The 23,823-nt window shown below is 42.5% G+C and overlaps 1 protein-coding gene across 1 annotated transcript in view; it reads right to left on the minus strand.

Moving 5' to 3' along the window:
* The window catches only part of Cdh11 (cadherin 11), a 148,928-nt gene that overhangs the window by 87,136 nt on the left and 37,969 nt on the right, over positions 1–23,823 (minus strand). Inside the window, exon 2 of the mRNA XM_026392626.2 lies at positions 1,329–1,453. The gene's annotated coding sequence lies outside the window, so the exon portion shown is untranslated. The remainder of the gene's footprint in view (positions 1–1,328; positions 1,454–23,823) is intronic.

The raw sequence follows: 23,823 nt of genomic DNA on the forward strand, positions 1-23,823 counted from the left end.
GTGGGTAGATTCTAGAAAGCATGTCTATCCAGAGGGCTGGGTGTGGAGAGAGTGGCTGAGAGGTGAGTCTGGAAAGCATTCAGGAGTCCTAGAAGCTCATTCAGGAGCTTATGTCTCTATTATTGAAAGGAGTTAAGTGGGAGAGTGCTGTAAAGTCTGGATCAGGGATAACGTTCAGAAAGTGTGTGGAAGATTCTCTTATTGGAGCTGATGAGGGAGAACTAATCCTTGAGGCAAAAACAAAACACTGACAAACAAAAACACCTGTTAAGTGGCAATTCCAGTAACATTGGAGAGAGGCGGTTGGGATTACATCTGGATGGTGGCAGGAGGAAGAGAGGAAAACAGAAATATTACTGAGATAATTGCGAGTTCACCGTAGGAATGAATGAACAGGAATGCATTGTCATGGGAGGGGAGGAAATGAGAGGCATGGAGGATTCCTCCTGTGTTTCCGACTGGAGTGAACTATGAGGCTGTCACCCAAATGTGGGACACAGGAGAAAGCTAAGGGCTAGAGGGGATATCATGATGTGCCTGGCATTCAAGACACCTGCTGGCCATGTACATGAGCATGAGCCACAGACGTGTGGGTAGGGGAGTCTAGAACCTCCAGATGTGGGGTGTCCTGCTGACAGAGTTAATCCTCAGATTTCTAGCCTGATATTTGGATGACCTATGAAAATAGCTGCAATCACCACTGACCGGATGGAATGCAGGCAAATGGATTGTAGAATTCTAAAACTTGAGAACTCTTAGACCCTGGCCACCACGTGGCCCAGAAAAGAGCTCATAAACCTAAGGGCACACAGACCCTGACTAGCAGAGCTGGGCCCAGGAGTTAAAATCAGGCCTGCTGGATCCTCACCAAGGCTCTTGGTTTTTGAGATCTATAAGGTTCAGTCTCCCAGCAATCTCTTCCTTGTGGGATATAAGCCACCTTATCCTATTTTAAGAATTCTTTTCAAAAGAAAGAAAAGAAAAAAATACAACATGAAAATCATCTCAATCAATATGTCCAGCCAAGTCCTTGCTAAAGAATCATAATATTCTATGGTTTCTTCTCTCTCTTCTATATTAAGAAGAGTTATCATCCCTGTACTGACACATAGTAAGTGTTCAATACAGAGAATACCTTGAATGACCTTGAAAAATCCTATTCCTCAAAGTCCAAGAAAGTAGGCCTGACCCTCTCACACAGATCTCTACTTTGGATTGGATAAAGGTCCTAATGAAGCTAGGCTTAAGGAATGGATCCAGCAGGCATAATTTCCATCTCCACATACATATCAACATGTGGCTCACTCGGTAATGTTGGCCCATCTTACCTTCTTCACCCATTGGATACTTGCTGCCAATTTCTATAACATACTCCACCCATCTGATTGGTCACTCAACAAATGAGAGAACAATTGAATATCACGGAGCCACCAAGCCAAAAGCACAGTGATTTCTGCAAAAAAAAAAAAAAAAAGAAAAAAGATATTTAGTAACTTAGAGATGACAGGGCTTGATAAGATGATCTACTACTTTACACGGGGGATACACAGTTGCAGAGGACAGGCTTTTCTCTTGGAAGATAACAGATCAGATGTGCAAAGAAAGATATAACCCGGTTATATTACATCATCAAGTAGGGAAACTTGTCATGGTTTTTGAAGTACCAAAATGGTGTGATTAGTCATCTGTGCATTTGGTACTTTGATGACAAATTAGTCAAGCATTCACCATTAAAATAAAGTGAATTTCTCCTGCGTTGCTCTAGCACCAACAATAAACCTGCATGTGAATATATGAAGTCTTGAGACAATTTCTAATAGAAACAATGTTCTGATTTCAAGCCAGGCCTTCCTTTATGAAGTGGGAAGCAGTGTTCTGGAGATGTCCGATCTTTGAGGAACAACAAGCTCAAGGACAAACCGTCCTATGGTGGTGGTGACAGGCGATGTCATCCCCATTCCAGGAGACTAGAGCATTGGGCTGAAAGCACTGCAGTATTCATCCGGGTTATGTTTTGCCTCACTACACAGTACTCTGGGTTTTCTGTGCCGGGCTATTCTGCCTGGATCTGGTCTGATTCATCTTCAAATCTACTAAAGTGTCTAACACATTCCCTAGCCAGAGCAGCTGTTCATATATTTGTTGAATGAATGAAAAGAAGTACATGAAGTATCTAAACGCTGTTGTCTTTAAAAATGGGGGCACTGAACCAAGAAAGGTGTCGGCTGGCGTAGCTTCTCTGACAAGAAAACCAAGGAATACTTGAATGCCCTTCATCTCTAGAGCTTCTACCTTCTAGGACCAACTCACATCTGCATGGGGAGCGTCAACAGCAACTTTCATTGATTTCATTTATCGTGCTTTTTTTTTCCCCCAAATCTACTTTTCCCTCCTCATCTTGCTTCCATCCAATGGTTCCTCAACTTCTTCCAAAATAAGCAATATACACTCTTCTTATTGAAGGACAGTAGATGAATTGTAAACCTACTAAGTTATCCTTAGCACCATGTTTCTGATAACTGTACCAAGAAGAACAATATATATATATATATTTTTTTTTCTATGCTGTTGCCAAGATGTCAAGGACATAGCAGCACTGAGATTATTTATAGACACACATGAAGTCACAGAGGAAAACCACCTGGAGCCATTCACTCAACAACAGCTAAGGGATGGTGAAAGGGTCCTACTTGGCAACTACATTGCTTGTATCCAGTCCTCAAAAAGTGGCACATGCCTGTAATCCTAGTGGCTAGGGAGGCTAAGGCAGGAGGATAGGAAGTTCAAAGCCAGCCTCAGCAACTTCAGGAGGCCCTAAGAAACTCAGTGAGATCCTGTCTCTTAAAAAAAAAAATTTTTTAAAAAGGGTTGGGGATGTAGCTTAGTGGTCAAGCACTGCTGGGTTCAATTCCCAATACCAAAACCAAAATCAAAATAACCCCAGCAATAAACCACACACTTACTCATAACCCTGTGTAGACTCCAGGTAAATCTGAGCTGATCCTGGGTAACCAATAAAATATAGCAAAGGTGGTATTGTATGGGCCTCAGGTGAGGGTCAAAGAAGCACAGCTTCAAACTAAAGAGAATCATCCTTGCGCCCTCAGATCTAAAGGTATTTGCCTTGATAGGTTTAGATTCATTTGAACCCATCACCCTTTCTACCTTCCAGTTACTCTCTTTCCAAATGGAAGCGGCTGTCTATTTTATGTCTGCCTACTATTATATCAGAGAAGCACATAACTTCTCTGTTTCACGAGTTCACAGTTGCAGGGAAATTTTGCATCAGGATAAATTGTATCGAGTCTCTCACCTGTACTGATTCAGATGTCATTTAGATGAGACATTGGACTTTAATGTTGAAGTTGAAAAAAGATAAGATTTTGAGAGCTATTTCATGAAATAAATACATTTTATTTGCAAAATGGCATGGGTTTTGGACTGAATATTTGTGACCTTGAAATTACACGTGTTGAGGTTTATATAAGGTCAGGGAGGTGGGGCTCCCACAATAATCCCATCATAGCATTCATAAGGAAGCTAGAGAATGAGCATGTTCTACTCTTCCTGCTCCCTCTCACTCTCGTCTCTCTCCATCTATCACTTTCTCTCTGCTTTGGAAGGATAATGAGAAGATGAGAAGATGACCACCTGCAAACAAGGAAGGAGACCCTCGACCCCAAGAATCAAATCTGCTGACACCTTCCTCTTAAGACTTCTCAACCTTCAGAACTATGAGAAATAAATATCTCTTGTTCAAGCTCCTCAACCCTTGGTATTATGTCATCACAGTCTGAACTGATTCCTAGAGAGACCCTGTGGCCTGCCTTGTGCTCTTTGAAGACTTACTCTTGGAGAAGCCAGCAGGCATGTGTGGAGTCTCAATGCTCTGAACCATCATACCGTGAGCAATCATACCCAGCCAGCCAGATGCTGCCCACCTTCTTCTGCTTCAGCCAGAAGATGAGTAAAGGTGCCATCTTGGACATTGCACCTCTTCAAACCTTTCAATAGGTCCCATCATCTAATTACCAGGCATGAGAGAAATCCTAGGAAGAGCCATCTAAATGAATTCACAAAACTCCCAGAACTCTAGGGGAGAGGTATAAATTGTTGTTATAAACCACTTCAGTTTGGAGTGTCATGTTAGTCATCAGTAGGTAACCAGAATGCTATAAACAGGGATGAAAAAGGCACTTTCCAGGGGCCTCTGCAATGCAACCACCGTGAGTATCAAAAGTCCCATTTCACCCAAACTCAAAGGGATATAATTCTTGCTGAAGGTATTCAGCCAATAGTCCCTAAAGAAGACTTCAGGGCCTGTGTTTCTGCTGTTTTCCTTCTCCAGACTACAGTCTGTCAACGATGCAGCTCTATCTGTTGTCAGCATGTTTTTAAAAGTTCTCAAAATGGATAAAAAGTGAATTGGACTCCCCACTTTGTCTTGCATTCTTTACCTCCCTGAAAAACGCTTTCTATAAAACTTCTTTCGCCAAAGCCTGCAGAACCAATGGAAAGCTTCAGAAGTAAAAGCAAAAAAAAAAAAAAAAAAAAAAAGATGATGACAAGGATGAATCATCTGTGAATTCTCATCACTGCAAGCTTCTGCAAAAGAGGAGCTGTGAAAATTTCTTGTGCAACAAGAAGACCTTGTGCCTTAGATAGAAAACGATAAATTCAAGCATTCTAAGTTGTTCTTTGGGCCTTGGGGAGAGTTGATGGGTCTGAGAGGGCTGTGCGGGTTGGCTGTACATCTTCTCTCCGTACAGGCCTTCTCAGTTGGGACATTCACTTTCCCTCATCTTCCCCACATCTCATGAACCCCTGGGAACTGGAACCATGTGTTCCCTCCTGAGCCAAGACGCCACAGTCCAGACTTGCTGCATCTGCTTCCTGGCTACTCTCAAGATCTCCCCACTTCATTTTTCCAGGCTTGCAAACCATTACAGCCCTGGGGTAAAAAACTCTCTCTCTCTCTCTCTCTCTCTCTCTCTCTATATATATATATATATATATATATATATATATATATATATGTATTTTTTTTTAATTTAGAGACAGGGTCTTGGTGAGCTGCTTAGGGCCTAGCTATGTTGCTGAGGCTGACTTTGAACTCTCAGTCCTCCTGCCTTAGCCTCCCGAGCAGCCAGGATAACAGATGTGCCACCATGCCTGGCCATATCTTTCTCTTTGTGAACAAAATAAAACAAATGTTGTGGCTTATAGATCAACATGTATGGGTCCTCTTTGAGAATGTGGGCTCAGCCAAGCCAGGTGTATATCAGAATAATTGTCAACAACCCCCAAAATAAATAAATAATATAATATTATATATACATATATGTATATGTGTTCATATGTGTATGTGTGTGTATATATTACTGACGGTGGGGTTGGAAAACAGTCCCCTTCCATTTACTTCATGAGTGCATGCTGTAGGATCCTCAGACATTTTTATGTCTGAATGTTCTGTGAGCTCAATCCATTATAGGTACAACAGGGATCAAAAGCTAAAAGGTTGACACCTCCATTTTACAGACAGAAAAACTGAGGCTAAGTGATAAATGTCCAATCGCATAGGGCAAGAAAGTAGCATAGTGGGTGGAGTTAGCTCATTAGACATCCACTCCTTTCTACAAGTTATAAAGATGAGACCCACTTCCCAGAGTAAATCATGCCCATCCCTCTGGGATGTGGCCAAAGATTATTTCTACTTTTTGGCATAATGACACAACAGGGAATTGAGATATTTTGAAACGGAGCTGATTAAAACAAACCATGATTAAATATTCATATTTTGCTATTGTATAATCAAGTGAAAAGCTAGGTGTTTGAAACATTTATTAGGTAAAGAAATGGAGCAGTAGCCTTACATTTTCCTACCTTCTAGAAAGATCACATTGCTTTGCTGATGTTACTCTGTGCTTTTCTTGCTCTGTAAGCAGAAGGGGATTATAGGTATTCAACAGACCCCAAGTGCCTACAGATGAGACCTTTGTTTGGGGGTTTTCACATGTTCCTAACATCATCAAAGTGATGGTGAAATCAATTAATAATCACCACTGGGTGTTTTTCTTTCCTGTTATCGCTGAAGTTCTGAAACCATATGGCGAAGCATATTTTGTAGGATAGGTTTGTAGATTCTGATTTTTTTTTTAAATGGAAGAAGCAGATAGCTATAAAGTGTGAGAGAACAGCAGCACTTAAAATGCAGGCTTTGCCTCTTTTAAGCTAATTTGACTTTGGGCAAGCAAGAACTTTCTGTTCCTCAGTTTCCTCTCTATAAAACTTAGATCATTAACCATTTTGGAAGGTCATTATGAAGAATAGTGATAATAAATTAAACACCTCCCTTAATATAAACAGTCAAAAATCAATAACTATCATTATAAAAAGATAGACATTGCAATTTTACAATGGTACAAGATTCAAAGTTGAATCTTCCATTGTATGTCTGCTATTGATAAAGCCTTATGGTATGCATGAAAGTATTTGTATAAAGCCAAAGTCTGGAATATTTGCACACGTTGATATGCAGTCACAAAACATGTAATTCATATTCATCTCTAAGCATTTTCCATATTATTCTTTTGCAATATGAAGAAATTGAGTCTCAGAGAAGCTCAGGGAGCCCTCGAAGCACTCTGGTTCAGCTAAGATCTCTGCCCCCACTGTGTGGTTGAGGACTGCCAGCGGTCCATAGCTCAAACTTCCTTGCAAAATCTCCAAGATCGGCTACTCTGTGCCTGGATGGGGGTGATGCCCAACGTCTAATTACAAGAAAACATCCATAAAGAGTTCCTGGGTTTCAAATGGATTTGACACAGCGGCCCTTTAAATGAAACTCAACACGATCATCTTATTTCTCTTTAGCAGTTTTGCTAAGTAAGCCATGGCTTTAGAGGTACCTAATACAAAGTGACAACTTTTGCCGTTTTCCAAACGCCCGATGGAAGGGTGTAGAGAGAGTCCATTGTCACCATGGTAATTACTGCACAATACCTGACGGCCAATGGACAATCAGGAGGTTCAGGCAGCCGCTGAATCCGGCATTGTCCTGGCCTGATAAAAAGATTAGAAGCCCTGAAAAGCGGGGGAGCAAGATCTCACAGCTCTTTCCCTGGGCCCTGAAAGGCCCATTGTGCTACCACCATAAATTCTGGGTTCCCCGGGCACTTGACAACTAAAGCCAGGGATAATAGAATTCTTGTGTCCAACAAAACAGTCCTTGTCCAATGCCAGTCTTATCAACCGCATTTACAAATGTCTTTCGTTGTACCCAAATAATTCCCTATTAGAAGGGCTATTGGGAGCAGAACTAAATAAATATTCACAGCCTTTGTAATATCTTTGGGAAATGAATAAACAAACAGTCATCTAGCATATGAGCAAACCTCCTGCTACTCGCTAGACATTTTATCCCCATTTCTTACCCAAATTATAGAGTTTCACTTTCTCTTTAACATATTGACAATTGTCATACCGGAAGCTCTAGTTCTATCTCTGTATACCTGGTATATTGTCCTGATGCTTTTGCATGCATTTTTGAAAATTAAATTCCCCAACAGCACTGGGAGGGGCTTGATTTATTCCATTCCCACCTCCCCCAAGAGGAGGAAAGCAGGTGTCCAAGAAGTAAAGAACTTGCCCAAGGTAGCCAAGCAATGATCACAGTGGGAATTCCAACCTGGATTCTCTGGCTCCAAAGGCCTGGCCCTTCTCACTCTTCCAATGTGATTTTTCTACCAAATGAAAAAAGTGAAATAAAAAGGCAAAATACGTAGGGGGTCATCTAAGCACATCCACTATAAAAACCTGCATATACACACTCACAGCCTATTTATATTGTTCAACAACCTGAAGACACCTAGAATAAAACAAAAATCCGAAGTCTTTCTCTAGGAGAGTGTATTTTATTTTCATTCTAAAATGCTAGCAATTTTGCTCTTTTACTTTCATCCTATGGAGATGGCAAACAAACAAAATTAATAACATCAAGCCTCAAAAAAATTTGAAAGCTATCCATGGGGTTGACTGGCCGTGCTTTAAAAAGAATTGCTGGGTTGCAACGCAACCAGTGGGCACATGATTGCATATGCTCTAGAACCACATTTACCTCTGTTCTGTGTTTTATTTTATTTTGCTTACTTGTCTCTTGGTTCTGATTGAAAATAATGCACTTGGCAAAACAGACACTGTCTTGTTGACAAAAATCACCAACTAGAAGGAAAAGAATTTATATTTTAAAAACGACCATTAAAGCCCCAAATGGTTTCCTGTGAGGTCCAGCAATGACCATGCTAATTAACACAGCTTATGCATGTCTCTCAGGTCTGCCCCAGCCTTACCTACTCACCTGACCTCCTCCCCAGTAAGCCCTGCAGTTGGCTGACCCTGGCAGGTCCTGCATCTAAGTGCCTCTCTGCACACACTGCTCCCTGGGCTGTTCTCTTCCATTCTAGTTACTTAGGTGGGACTTCCCTTCACTTCCTCGGAGGGCTCCATATTGGATTCCCTTAATGTACTCTATTGCTTTTGATTTTCCCATGGGTAGAGCTCTTTGCATAATGGATACCTGCCTCCATTCAACTCTGCATCTAAGGAAACTGTGAGGTATGTGAGGACTGAAATCACATCTTATATTCATCTCTGTTGGCCCAGGTCAGTACACTGCTAGCCCTCTACAGGGCAGGCTTTTGGAGTAGTCAATGAGTGATAATAGTTACACAAACAGGTATAACAAAACTATTATATATATATATGTATATATGTATATATATATGTATATATATATGTAGATAGATATAGATAGATAGATAGATATAGATATATAGATATAGATATTTTCTAAAATATATAGAAAAGTAATTTCCTAATATATACATATATAAAAATAGCTATTGACCTTTTATCTTCTTGTTCTCAGATGGCAGGTCTAATTTGTGATGTGTTTCCATGGATTATAATGCTGTACTCGCTTGACTCAAATTAGTCAGCCTTGATAAATGCAATGAGATTCTATTTGGTTTGTTTTCAAAGATAGTTAAAAATCAGTAAGCAGGCTATCATTTTGCAATCAGCTATTAACAAGAAAAGTCAGGGAAACCAACAGGTGTTTTCTGACTAGAATAACATGCATGTATTTGTGCAAGCATTGAGTTTGGAAAGGTGTTATCCATATTTTCCAAATATACAATATGCTACATGCCAAGTGAAGCATTTTATCATCTTTGGACATTTAAGGCATGATTGGAATCTCATGCACATGATGTGCACATCTACCTGCTCAGGAGTTGAGTGGTATCAGACACTACTTAATCCAAACAGGAAATGACTATTTCTGACATTTAGTAGGAGCTTGTAAGATGTCAGATGCAAGGCTAAGCAATTTCATATAATATATAATTTAATATTGTAAAAATATTTGAAGTCAATTTCTTTGATATTTTCTTATTTCATAACTAAGAAGATGAGGCACAACAAGGATGAGTGAAGTTAGCCACAATAACAAAGCCACTAACCCACAAGGTGGGATTCTGACACAGGCTGGTTGAATCTCTAACAATGCATCCAACTTCTATATTCAACTGCATTCTTCAGATATAAACTAGGACACTCATTTAGGGAAGTAGTCCACTGAGTTAAAAAAATGACTAAGAACTATATCCCTTTACAGTGCTGCCACACCATCCAAAGAAAGCCATTGTCAAAGAAGCACCTGCAGAGTAATGAAGGGCCACAAAAATTTTTACCACACCCAAGAACAGTATTTCTAATTTGTTCACATCTAGGCAACTTCCAGTCAAGTAATCGAAATATCTGTAAACTTCTCTGGAGAAGGCAAATCTCCAAATTCACAAACTTAGAGAAGCACACACACTCACACTGCAGTTTTAACTGTGTGTCTAAAGTACTTACAACTACCTTCTTAATGTAAGAAGAAGGGTAAGGAGCACCATCCATATATTTATGGTATAGCAGGTGAGAGCTTCTTCTGGGGTCATTATGCTCAAATAGAAATAAAACAAGGTTTGTCAAAATTAAGTGGGACTTTCCTTTTGAAATGTAAAATTACTTTTTTTAAAAAAATGTTATTTTGTTATTTACCTCTTCTGAAACATTCTGAAGATACAAGCTGTGAAAACTGGAAATTATCTATGAATTTCACAAAGCCAAAAAGTGTGTACGTTTGCTTGCTTACTGTGTATTAAGTAGACAAAAGTGCAAACTAAATGCTGTAGGAAAACTCTGGAACAAATGAATAAGGAAAGGAGGAGGAGAATCCTGGCACATGATCTCACCTGGGAACACGTGCGACTTCAGGGCTGCACTGAATGGGAACTTATAATTTTCCTTAGACACAGATTTGAATTTGGCCACAGAGAGGCTGACGTGAGCCAGGGAGAGAGTCCAGTGGGCGCTCTGCCTCCTCATCACACCTCATTAAGTACACTGGACTCATTCAGGGTCCATGGGAGAAGAAGGCCATTAAAATGTTTCAGTTTTAGTTTGCTGCACTTTATTGGTGAAATAACATTCTTCGCTGGTATGCACAAATTTTGATGATATTAAGGATGTTGGGAAAATCACCTGCCCATATCAAGAACCCAATTCTCTCACAGAAAGTTTTATCTAGGCTGGTCCCCCACGATTTACCTCTGAGGCATGTACACACACACATGCATAAAACCTCAAAGGACCATTTGACTTTGTCTTTTTATTTCCCTCTCTCCCTTTATCCTTTTCTTTTCATCTTTTTGTTTAATTGCTTGAGTAGTTAAAATTTATGTCCATGTCTACTAATTTAATTAGTAAAAACAAAGAACAAGGAGGAAAAAGAAATAAAACATTGTCCGCCATTGTGTGGAGTTGGATCATCTTATCAGAATGGGTTTGGATCACTCTGAGCAATCTTGTTCTTACATGAAGAGATGTGCTCAGATCAGAGGCTCAGAGGGTTGACCAGGTCCTCTGCGGCAAGATGCACTTATTAATCCTTTTGCACACAGCTTCAGCCAAGAAAATGAGGCTGGATTTTGATACGAATTCTCTTTGTGCTTTCTTGTCTTTGATATTTGCAGCTGTCTGATACAGATAGATACAGATATAACATCTCTTTCTGTATTTGTATACACACAAACACACACACAAATACTACCCACAAGTGGATCACTCATTTCTGGAAATACTTAAGCCACTTTCCTGATCCAGTAAATTATGATATTCATTTGGCTCTGGGTACCAGGGTAGATTTGGTGAACCTTAAGTTTCTTTCCTACTTTGAGATTACAGAATTTTGTAATGGAAATAATCAATTCCCCTAGGTAAAGGCATCCCACTTCCCACCACCAGGGTTCTAATTTCATCTTTGGAAATATTGAGCCAGGGGCTTGTGCATCTCTGCCATCAACACAAGTTTGTGACTTCATGATCCAAACTTGATATCATGATGATGGCCATCTTTAAGGTCTCTGCAGAAGACCTTGGGGACCAGCTGTGATGGCGCGGGGGGGTATCTTTAGCTTCTGCTGTGACATGCAGACAGTTATCTTTCTGAGTCCCTGACAAGATGACACCCTCAGAGAAAGCCTATAGGATCCTATCTAGCCAAAGCAAGCAGGCCTGTCACCCAACAAGCAGAGATAGTTTGAAGAGTTAGAGATCCACCCCCTGCTGAGGGAACTCTTGATTCCAGGAGAATAGTTTTCATCGGGGGCTCCATGACTTATCAGTTCTGTCACTTGAGACTCAGGCTACCAAGCTGCCAAATGGGAACCATAACACCACAAAGCCGTGGTGAAGCAAGAGTCAGTGTATGTAAATGACACTATTGTTTCTGGTACAAAGTTATGATTCACTAATATCAGTCAACATCATTGTCAAAGATATCAATTTTTTTTTTCTGTTACGAAAGTTCAGTGTAAAGAATTTAGTGCAAGATCTGATACAATAGGGACCCACTAAATTGCTATATTTATTTATTGGTATTAAATCACTATTGTCAAGACATAGGGAGCTCTGATGTCAATTCTCTTTCAATCCTGATCTCAGCTGCAAATCTCAGTGATTTGCAGCAATTCCCAAACAAATCTCTCTGAACAAAGAGAAGGCACTCTCGGGCTCGGAATGCATTCAGTTGCATTGCTTCCCTTTAATTATGTCTATTTCTGGGGTGACCCCCATATTTATGACAAGAGGAACTGGTTGGGCATCAATGAGAGGAATACAACTTTCCTTCAAAAATATTTAAGAGAAGTAGATGAGTCAAAGGAAAACACTATGTAAATAATCATTAGAAGAAGTCCCCGATACCGTGAAGACACACCTGAGTGACTGAAGGGGTGAGAACACCCATCCATTGCTCTGCACTTACTTTGCAGATTGGGGGACCAAACTCCCAGTGGGAGATGGAGGAAGGGTAGAGCCCATGGGATCTCAGCAGCCACAGATGCCCCCTCCCTTCTGCATCCCAGCATCTCTTCAGAGCAGCCTCCTGAGCATCCCGTGTCAAGTCAGGCGTATGAAGGGACTTCAATGAATGACGGTGGAACTCTCCCAAGGACAGAGGAAGAAATGCAAGGAGAGACAAATGCCAATCCTGATGTCGTGACAGAGGTGGGAACAGAGTCTAATCATGCCAGAAAACTAGGTCTTCACAGAGAAGAAACTAGGTTGAAGATTCTCTGGGCCAGGAATTTACTTGTACCTCCCCCTATAATTTGTGTCATGCATTGACACATACCCTTTTTTATTCCAAAGGGGATTTCAGACTTCCCTCAAAGACGCCTAGGATGGAGAAAAATGTAATACCGTTTTATAGAGTAAAAAGGTACAAAGGAGAAATTGCAGCAGGGATAGAATAATGTGTAAAAGTTCCAATTGCAAAGCTTGGCTTGTAAGTCATTTAGTTAGTCACTTAGTTGCAAGGGCTGTGGCATACGAAACGGGGAGGACACACATGGAGGCACATGGCCACAGTGCCTGAGAAGACAAACCGGTCCCCAGTCAGGTCACAGCCACTGGAGACACTGATGCCAGCATGCTCTGCATCCCATGGATGACCTTGCATCCGGTAAAGGGCAGCATCCTGAAAGTCACAACAATGAAAGCAGGATCACTGGGCAGCACAGAACTGCCACACTGGCAGGTGAAGACACAGAGCCTCCCACCCTCAGGTGAGGGGCGCAGAGAGGGAGGATGCGTCACAGCACCCTCCGCCAGGAGAGCCTGTGAGCCACCACCCTCCATAGGCTGCTATGTGCTTGCTATAAACCATGGGCCTGCTTTTGCTACCTGTGGTGTCAAAGCACCTGAAGTCCCCTTGGGTCTGCCTCATCTATTTTGAACAATAACCAAGCCCCTCCTGATTGTCCATATTCTCAACTTTATTTGCACACACAACACACACACACACACACACACACACACACTTCATGGAGTATCATATCTGTCAATCATCCATCCTGTCAACAGATGTTTCTTGAGTGTCTATTATGTGCCAGACCAAGTCAAAAAGTAAGGAGCCAAACAAATAGAGCTGCTCCTCCTACAGAGCTTTCTTCCAGCAAGTCAATAGGAAGGAACTGGATAGTGATGAATGACACACACACAAAAAAAAAAAAAATTAAAAATTAAAAATTAAAAAAATTAAAAGAGAGCAGATCACAGTTCTTTCTTTAGCATCCCTTTAAGCCAGCACAAACCTGCCCAGCACAGATCTCAGCCACACTCTGTGTTTACAACAGTCCTTCTCAGCCTCTGGGGCCTTCAGTCCTTGACCACATTGTTTTGAGGAAACATATTGCCAACCATTTGCCTGCCACCCAGATCCCTGCAAGGTTACAACAGCAAAAACTCTGTCACTTGCACCATATATAGCTCCTACTACACCCACTGCATAATTATCTGCATCTGATGCAAAAGGGATAAACACAGAGATCCAGACTTGAGGTTTGAGTGACATCACAAATCACAGGATGTTAAGGGCTAAACAGATTTAATCCAGGGACTTTGCTGTCCTTGCCAGGGCCTGAGTATCCCTAGGGTACCTCAAAGGCTGCTGGAGGAGCTAAGGTGAGGTGGGCAGAGCCTTGTGGGACTTCTGGGGACCTCACACCTTTCTTCTTCTTTCTATTTAATTCACCAACGCTCTTCTTTATCTGTTTTGTAGATGTTAGCATTTCGGGTAAGATCATATTTGCAAAAATCTGCATGAAGTTTATGGAATCAAGAGGGAAAAACAGAAACAATGAATCTAGTCGCTAAATGACTCCTTTGGATTTTTATAGAACCTCGGAGTGGATGGGCATGTTCAGATGTGGGCAGATCCACCCAACAGACAATGCCTGGGCGTTGACAGAACACTCACAAGAAGTAGGGCAACTGTGTACTTGGAAATGGAGATGGACAAGGGTGTGGAAAAGGGGCCTGTAAAACAGCAGAGGACTGTGCTTCCAAGGGAGGTGAATACCTTCCTAGCCCACTGTGCCCTCCCTGGAATTTTGCCTTCACTGTAGCTCTGGCCACTCATTAATTCATTCTGTAAAGCTCTGACCACTCATTCATTCATTCTCTATAGCTCTGACCACTCATTCATTCATTCTCTAAAGCTCTGGCCACTCATTCATTCATTCTCTATAACTCTGACCATTCATTCATTCATTCATTCTCTAAAGCTCTGACCACTCATTCATTCATTCTCTATAACTCTGCCCACTCATTCATTCATTCTGTAAAGCTCTGACCACTCATTCATTCATTCTCTATAGCTCTGACTCCTCATTCATTCATTCTTTCACTTTTTCCAACAATAACATATCAAGTATTTCTAACTGTTAGTGGTTCTGCAAGGATAATCACAGGTCATCTGGGCCATGTTGAGGTGAGGCAGGGGAAGAGAGGAGGAAGGGAAAGAGAGGAAGAAAAGGAGGAGGGCATCTGAAAAGTAAAGCAGTCTTGTAAGTGAGGGTCCTGAAATGTGCCGCCTTCTCTGTCTTCACAAGGGGGTGGTGTCTTACCTAGAGCAAATATTGAGCCACAGAGGAGGCAGGTGGGTACAAAGAATGAAGAGAGCTCCTGAAAGAAGACAGAACTAAAGAAAAGTCAAGAAGACCCTGAAGACATGATTGGATCTCTGAGACCGTCTATTTTTAGTGGCCTGAGCAGACTGTCTCATGCGACCTTGTCAAATTATGATGCAAAGAGAGTCCATGAACGTTCCCCCAGCTTCTCCTGGGAGTCAGCTCATCGTCAGATCCCCTTCCTCAGACTCATGGCTAAAACCCGATAACCTCATTAAAGGACTGATCCTAACAGGTATGACCCCAAAGCAAGCACATGGATTGACACCAATAATTATCTGTCTTCTTCCTTGTTTGTCACAGAGATTTTTAAATATTAGGTTCACTTTTCCTAAGCAGGTCTAATTTTTCATCACGTGTGTTGTTTTGCATTCCAGCTAAAATGCTACCCATTCCCAGCAATGAGGAAAGATGCTTGCATCCAAAGCCATCTTAATTATTTAAATTATTTTTAAAGATTAAAAAAAAAAAAGAACAGAAAGGAATTGCGATACTGACTAATTCTAGGCTTCCCCGTGCATGTTACGAGAACTCTTTTGTCATTGGAGAAATAAAGCATTACAGCTGTGACAGTTTGGCTCAAAACAAAGTAACTAACTTGATGTCAAGGGCCCCCTTGGTTTCTGGATTCTTTTAATAATCTCATTCTTTTGACCCCGATTGCCAACAAGAATTATATCCTTATTTTCCCATTAAAAAAAAATCAGAACTTCCTTGTTGCAATAGGAAATGTTTAAGTAAAAATGAAGGTCACTCTGCATGGAATCACAGGCCTTCCCCAAGGTTGCAATATCACTGATTAGAAAGCAATGTGGAAAAATTTCTCTGTGCTGTTCTGCCATGGTTCATTATGAAATAAACTCTCTTATGCAATGACACTAATGTAAAAATATTCCTAAGTTGCATCCTGAAAGGAAGGAGAAAAATAAAGATGCTTTATGAGTCAGAGTATATAAACTGCGGATGAAGTTTTCTTTTCTGCCTTTCTCTTCAATATTCAAAACCTGATCTGGCCTAGAAATAAATATGTAATGTCACCAAATCTCATCATGCAACCCAGAGTTCTGCAGTGTAGATCCCTGAGCTGGCCACATCCAAACTGAAGGAGCTTTCTGATACATCAACACCCTCCTCCAATTTCTTGAACAGTCAGGAAAACCTACCCCACCTAGAGCTGCCAAAAGGACTAGCCAATTTCTTCCAAAATAGAAACAGGAAAATAGTTTACAATGCTAAATGACTGAATCATCAAAGTGTCAAATTAAATATTGATACCAACAATTGGAGTCTAAAATACTCGCTGGTGTCGGGAGAATGCAAGAAGGGAGGTCAGCAACTACCAAATTGATAGCGGGAGCATGAGAAGGATATTCCTGGAAGCCTCCGCATTTTATTTGGTGCCCTGATCCAATGCCAGCCGACCATCTATGGTGCCGCTAGAACGGTGCGGGGGCTGAGCACCACAATGCTGAGCAAGTTTGGAGCCTGGCCCCTAATGAGCTTGCTCTGAATCTAATGGTGACTTCACTTATTTCGGACCTGGATAGAATTACCCAGGACAACACTTGAGGTTCGCCTCAGCTCAAGATAAATTAGCCAGTAACAGGGGAACAAAGCCAACTGGCGTAACAGATCGGGGTGGCCAAGTTCAAGTCCACGCCCTGCCCCTGTGTGTCTATGCACAAATCCCTTTACCACTCAGAGCCTCGATTTCCCCATCTAAACAATCAGGGAGTGAGCAGAGATGATGTCTTAGAAAGCTGGAAGCTCCCTTATTCTACAGTGCAACAGACTGGGCAAGGGACTTAATTCCACAAGTTCCTTTCTTCATCTGGAAAGGGTCCTCTCTGACGATGCCTAACACAGGTTGCTCTGATGATTAAAGGAGGTAAAGCACACAAGGCACTTAGCCCACCCAAACACACAGCGGATGCTCAATAGACTGTGCCCAAATTAAAAGAAGTCAATAAGGATACTATTATGGGTTGGAAACCCCTGCCAAGATGGAATCCTGCTCACTTTTCTAATTCCTAGCATCTGCCATAGGTCAGGCACATAGGAGGTGCTCAGTAAACAGATCATTGTTAACTGATGAACTCTTACTGATTAGAAGCTTTGATTGCCAATTCGGCACACAGGATTCATTTCAAATGGGGAAGGGGATCGGTTCTTCAAGTTTATAAATGCAGCTCATTTAGAGAGGAGATTTTTCAAAATGCAAGGTAGGTGAGATGGTGGCGTAAAATTCAGACGCACTGGGATGTGATGACAAGGCCAACCTCCCACCTGCTCCTGAGATCAGCAGAGGCCAGAGCCAAAGGCATGAGTCACCACCCGGCAATGCTGAGGCGGGGGACCAGTCCCAGGCCGGTGCTGGCCTCTTGTAACTGCCCCCACCGAGCTCTTCATTCATTGAACAAGCGGTCCAAAAGGTCCTTTGAGTAATTCTGGTGTCTCTTGGCAGAAGAGAGGCAAACAAAGCTGACACCCAAAGCAGACGATGTGAGAACCGGAGCTCAAGACCAAGTGCTCCCAGCGGAAAGCGAAAGGAGGTCAAGGCGGGAGACCAGCAAGCCCATTAACTATTCCGTACAAAGCCACCACGGGACCCTTCCCAGAGCAAAGTCCCAACCTAGCCACAGAAAAGATCAGCATCCACGTGTGCACCTGCACACGTGTGTAGAGGCTTGGGCACATGCACACAAGTACACACACTCTCGAGATGCAGAAATCACTCTGAAGTGACAGAGACCACTCTGAATCCCGATGAGAAACCCATTTTGATCCATTTATTATGATGAGCGAGGGGTTACGCGGTGGTTCTCTGTAACTAGGTCAGACACCAATTGGTAGTCAACTCCACAGACCCAGGAAGATTTAATGAGGAGGAGATCAGACAAAGACAGAAGATGGAAATCGTGCCCCGAGCGCGTGTCCCCAGACTCTGCAATCTGGCAAGGGGACCCTGTCCACACCGTTTCTCTCACAGATAGACCAGAACAAACTTTGCGAAACTCCTGAGATGAGGATCCACAGTCCCAGCCAAGCCATGGAGCAAGGCTCTGGCAAGTAGCAACCAGGCTGCAAGAAAACCAGGCCCTGGATCAAATGACAAGGGGGACCTGAGCAGAAAGTCCAGGCCGAGCAAAGGCGCACTGGGCCGCAGCTGTAATGGCACGGGTGGGACATTAAAAAAAAAAAAAAAAAAAAAAAAAAACGGCACTGCCAACCTAAAGCTTGTGTCTACAAAAGCCAGCCCCCTTTGCCAGGATCTATGTGCCACCATCCCCAGCCCTCCTCTGTGCTGGGCAGTGTAACTGGCACCTGCATTCAGGCCGGCAGATGGAGAGGCCAGGCCCGACCAATCCAGCGCCTACTCACTCTACCATCAGGAAGGTCACCGAGCAGCAGTTGGCCACCTAGGGTCTTCCTTGCCATAATTCAGCCACAGCAATGCCATCGCCAATGCCATCGCCAAGAGGACCCTTCTTTTCTTCCATCTCAGGACACTTCCTATGGGGACATGGAGGGCCACGGTGCTGTGAGATGGGCTCAGCCTAGCTTTGTTCTGGACAGCCCAGCCTGAGAGGCGGCAATTCCCTGGCACCGCTGGCAGCCCTGTGAATGAGCCACTGTCGGGAGACACACACTCACTGCTAATGAGTCCCACACAGACACAAGCAAGAGAGGCAAATGCAGTGGCTGCCGCAGATGAGGCAGAGTTTAGGCAGACACAGGGGACCGGCAGGGCCACAGCACTCGCTCTGCCCACCCTGGCAGACGGACCCCAGCCCAGTGTCTCCAAGCGCCCCAGCCCAGCAGCAAGGACTTGGAAATATCTGTCTTTCTTGAACTCATGGCACCTGCTCTCCCCTCCTAGCCCAGTTAAGAAGAAAATAGCACCCAAACTTTAAATAGCCACTCCTACTCAGAAGTATTCTCTTCTCATTGTTTTAAGGACCATTTAAACAAACAAAATGGCAAAGCACTGATTATTAGAGCAAGTACACTTAGCAACGTAATACCTAAACAGTGAGGGAAATAAAAAGAGTGAGTGAATTTGCTTTGGCACTTGGCGGCAAAAATTCATTTTACAGGATTCCATTGTAGACGGTGCGACGTGAAAGTCATCTCTGGGGCAAGTTGCCTGGATTCGAATCTTTTCTCATCCAGTTGGATAGCTTTAGGCCAGTTATCATCTTTTCACTTATAAAATGGAGATTAAAATGGTCCCCCTAGCAAAGGGTTCTTGCAAAATTGAAAGACGTTAACTCCCACAATGTGCTCCCCACATAGCTTCATAAAGGTCGCCTTTGGATCACGGTCAATGTCATTAGTATGATTTATGTTGGCCAACTGAACCGGTCTTGGAGTTTACATGTTCAGGTTTCCATGCTACATTCTTTGTGTATAACACGGTTATCGAAAATCCAATCATATATAAGGCAAATCAATTTCACTGGCTGAAAACTCAGAGAATTTAGAGAAGAGAAGAAACCAAAACTCCCAGACCTCATCTATCATCAGCTTTTCCTGCTTTCTCCCCCAAAGATCCAGAACAGAGAGAACTGCAGATGTCCAATGTATGTTTTAATTTTGAAAAATATTGCATGAAATATTGCTTATGCTGATATCTGCACTTCCTGGTGCTCTCATAAATTGTACACCTGCGGCCAAAGACTCTGTCACTCATCCCACCGGAGCCCTGGCACTGGGAGCCAGCGAAATCCTCCTCTTTGTTGGGAGGTGCTTCTGCCACTGCAGTGTGCAAGTCACTGGGCTCCTCATTAAGTGCACAGTCTGCTCCTGCAGGTCTGGGCCAGGGGATGAGGTCCTGCTCATCTGATAAGTGCTCAGGTGGTGCTAAGGATGCTGCTGGTCCATGGACAGTTCCAGGATGCACTCGGAGGAGTGAGACCTTGGAAGAGGCTGATGCTTGGGATACAGGGGGCGAGGAGGGGGGAGTGAATATCTGAGTTACATTTTTCAGTGTCTCTTTGATGTTGGGATTGTTTTCAGACAAGTTGAAAATTCTTTCATTTTTCAAGGAACTGCTGTTGGTAATCTAAGGCAAGTCCTTGGACCCAGAGACAGAGAACATTTGTTGTTTTGTTTTGTTCTAAATCAAACAAATAGAATAAAGCAAATATCCACTGAGGCCTGAAGACTGCCCTTTGGGGAGTTCATTTAAGTTTCTATTTCCCTTGTTCCTTCTCCTGGCTGAAGAAGCAGAAGTAGGAGTACCCCAGAGGAAGAGGTTGGGCATTGGTTAGCATTGAAAAACCCCTAAGGTTCCAAAGGAATAATTACTGATAAGAGCAATAAAACAGAGTCATTTTAAAATACTTGAATTAACTGTCTTTTACTCTTCCTTTAATAAAATTCCAGAAGAAAAAGAGCTCAGAATTTTGGACTTAAGAACGTGGGGTTTAGATGAAGACTCCATCACTTGCTAGCTGTGTTACCTCTGGCAAGTGGCTTAGCATCTCTGAACCTTATATTTTTCTATCTGGATTGGGCCCTAATAGTGCCTGCCTTGCAAGGACTATTGCTATGAGATAACTCATAAATGTGTGCATAGACCATGTGAATGATTACTTCCCAGAGTCAAAAAAAAATATATATATATATCAAGAACAACAAAAAAGGTACCTCCAAAAGTTGAACATTTGTAAGAACAATGCCTTAGAGATATCTGGCTTTCTATTTCCAAGTCCAGGCTTTTTCTCAGATTGTGTGCATGTGTGTATATATGATAAACCAAATGTATTTAACAGAAAGAAAGAGAACAATGTGAATAACAATAAAATTTTCATAATAGTATTTCTCCTTATAAATCCTTGCTAATTATTGTTTATTGCCAACATTACTAAAGAAGCATTAAACCATCTTCCATCCTTGGGTGGAAGAAACAGCTAATTGTTTGAATTGAAATGCATGTGCTTTCAAAAAGAAGGAAGCAATCCCCAAACACACACACACACACGTTCTCCTCCTCCCTCAAATCTCACACACTCTCCGGCACATAGCACTGAGTCCTACACATGGTAGCTCGGGGCAAATATTAGCAGCTGATTTCACAGAAGGAAAATCATGTGTGGCTGATAATCTGCTCATCACTCCACCGGGTGGGGCTGTGCTTTGCCAGCCTCGCCTGCCAGTCAGATTAGAATACAGACAGAGAAAACAGGGTGGAAAGCTATTTCACTTCCACCATTGTATGGGACAGACTATCTGACAGGATTCCTTGTTACTGACAGAGACATAGAAACTCAGGCAGGGGATTAGAGGAATCCACACGTGACAGTGGCTTCTCAGTTGATACTGTCCCAAAGCCCTTCCCTACTCTCCATGTGGGGAGGGCCGGCTCTCATCAAATCCTCCTTATGGGACCATCTGTGTCCCTGCCCATGTCATCAGGCCCCCTGGGCTCCCACCCAAGCATTATTGCAAACTGTCCTCTTCTGCACACTATAGCTGAAGGCTGTGGGCCACTGCAAAGAAACCTTCTTTCATTAGGGATTTCTCTGTCTACACAGGATTTATGATGATCCTTTGGCAAGGACCTCTGAATCACTGGCTTTCACAGGACAGCCAAAAGAGTATTTCAGGAGAATCTACCTCTAACAAGCCACACAGCCCTGGAGATTTATTTCCTCAGATGAAAGGGGCACAGCCTGATGCATCCAGAATGCAGCCCTGAACGGGGTGCTGTGGCACAGCCAATGAAGGGGACGGAGCATTGGCTGCACCAACTCTCGCCCAAATCGCCACAGGACCTTGGGAAGTCAGTCAACCTCTGTGACAGACCTCACATCACCCGTAAGCTAGAAGTGACACGAGACTACCTCCCTCCTGGAGATGTCCGGAAGGTTAAATTGTTGAATGGAATGAAGTAGCTGGTGGAACCCCCACCTGACTTATGGGTGGGGACTCTATTTTTGATGAAGGATGTGTAACAAGAAAGCCGCAGCTTTGACTGACGGCCTAGTGCTTCACCTTTGGGAGGGGCTGTGAGTGGCAAAGTGATGGGTGTCCCTGTGCCTTGAGAGTTTGCCAGGGAGAATCGAGCCCCTTGAGGGACAGCCATTGTTTTTTCTGCGACAGGAGCACAAATCCTGCCTCCCCACTCCATCACTTGTTAAACTCAAATTTTGTTTGTACCAATTCTAGACAATTTTCTGTGATTTAGCTCCCACCAGCCAAACCCCTCTTCCAATTCCTGCATCTCAGCTTGAAAAGCATGGCTGTGTTGCCTTTTTTTATTTATTTATTTTTCTTCACGGGGTGAGCTGGCAAACCCAAAAGGAGCCCCCTCCCATTCCTAGGCTCCTCAGAGCTGCTCCTCCACCTGCAGCAGCTGTCAATCATGCCCCTTGATGTTTCACAGGCTGGGAAGACGGAGAATGGGTAGAAAAAAGACAGAGACAAGAATACCTCCCCCAAGTCAGTGGGAGCGCACAGTATTTCCAACCCTACAGACACTGCAAGGTAGTGTCTGTCAATAGAATTTTTCTAGGGGCAACTGAGACTTTAGAAAGTCTGACTCCCCAAGAGTCATCTAGAGAGTAACAGGGGTAAGATGGGAACCCAGATTAGCCTGTCTGCACATCCCTTATACTGTCCACAGCACTGTGTTATCTCAAAACAGGTAGGGGGAGACTCTTGTTGGCTTTCATTGTCCAGCAAATCACAAAATAGTCAAGATCTCAGCAGGCCTAGCTTCTGGATCTACCATTCAAACTTATGAACACCTGAAACCACCTAAACTCTCTAAATGCTGTGTTTTTTTAAATCTGAGAAAAATGGCTATAAACATTTTTATACATGATTACACATGGATTAAATAAGATCTTGGAGCAAAGAGTATGCCACAATGTAGAAGCTCATTACATGCATAGTTCCCTTTCTTTACTTCAGAAAAAAAAAAAAAATATATATATATGTGTATATATATGTGTATATATATATATTTACACATACACACACACACACACACATATATATATATATATATATATATATATATATATATATATATATATTAGACTAGGCATATGCTCATTTCCTTACTGAGGTACATGTGGCAGAAAAGCGAAAATTCAATATAAAGAAAATAATTAAAACAATGGAAATGAGCCTAGTCTAATCATAAAAGTAGTACTCTAATGCAAAACACACACTGGCAATAGAGAAAAGAGAAGGATAAAATTAACCAGTGCTCCATCTCACCCACACAGTATCCTAACAGGTTCCTTGCAGTGGAGACAATGAGAAAAGAAAATTATGAGGCTCCTGAAAAGGATGTATGTAGATTTTTCCAATCAACACACTATGCTTAGAGCAGGAAATCCTTTTAAATTTAATATTAAGTCATTACACTGCGTTGAAACTCCGCAATATCAAGTTGCACAGATACTGGAGGGGAGCAGAGATTTCAGATCTCAGAGGCTGTTCAGTTCCGGTGCAGCGTCTTACCTCTTCACCTCAAAGACAAAGCAGGCCCTTCTCAAATCGTTTCCCTTCAATTTGCGTTAGCCAGAAATGCGTCCGTACCTTCCCTGCGTGCCTCCATTCAGAGGGAGAAACACAGAGAGGTTTAGTTTAAATGTTTCTGAAGCAGAAAGAGGCAGTTTGGTGGATGCTTGGATTCTTGGACTATAATCACTTCCAGAAAAGCCAATGATGGCATCATCTCTTCCTTTTGCTGGAGAGAGATTCCGTATATTTTGACAATATAGAA

The sequence above is a fragment of the Urocitellus parryii genome, chromosome 15 (assembly GCF_045843805.1).
Source record: "Urocitellus parryii isolate mUroPar1 chromosome 15, mUroPar1.hap1, whole genome shotgun sequence".
Classification (NCBI taxonomy): Eukaryota; Metazoa; Chordata; class Mammalia; order Rodentia; family Sciuridae; genus Urocitellus; species Urocitellus parryii.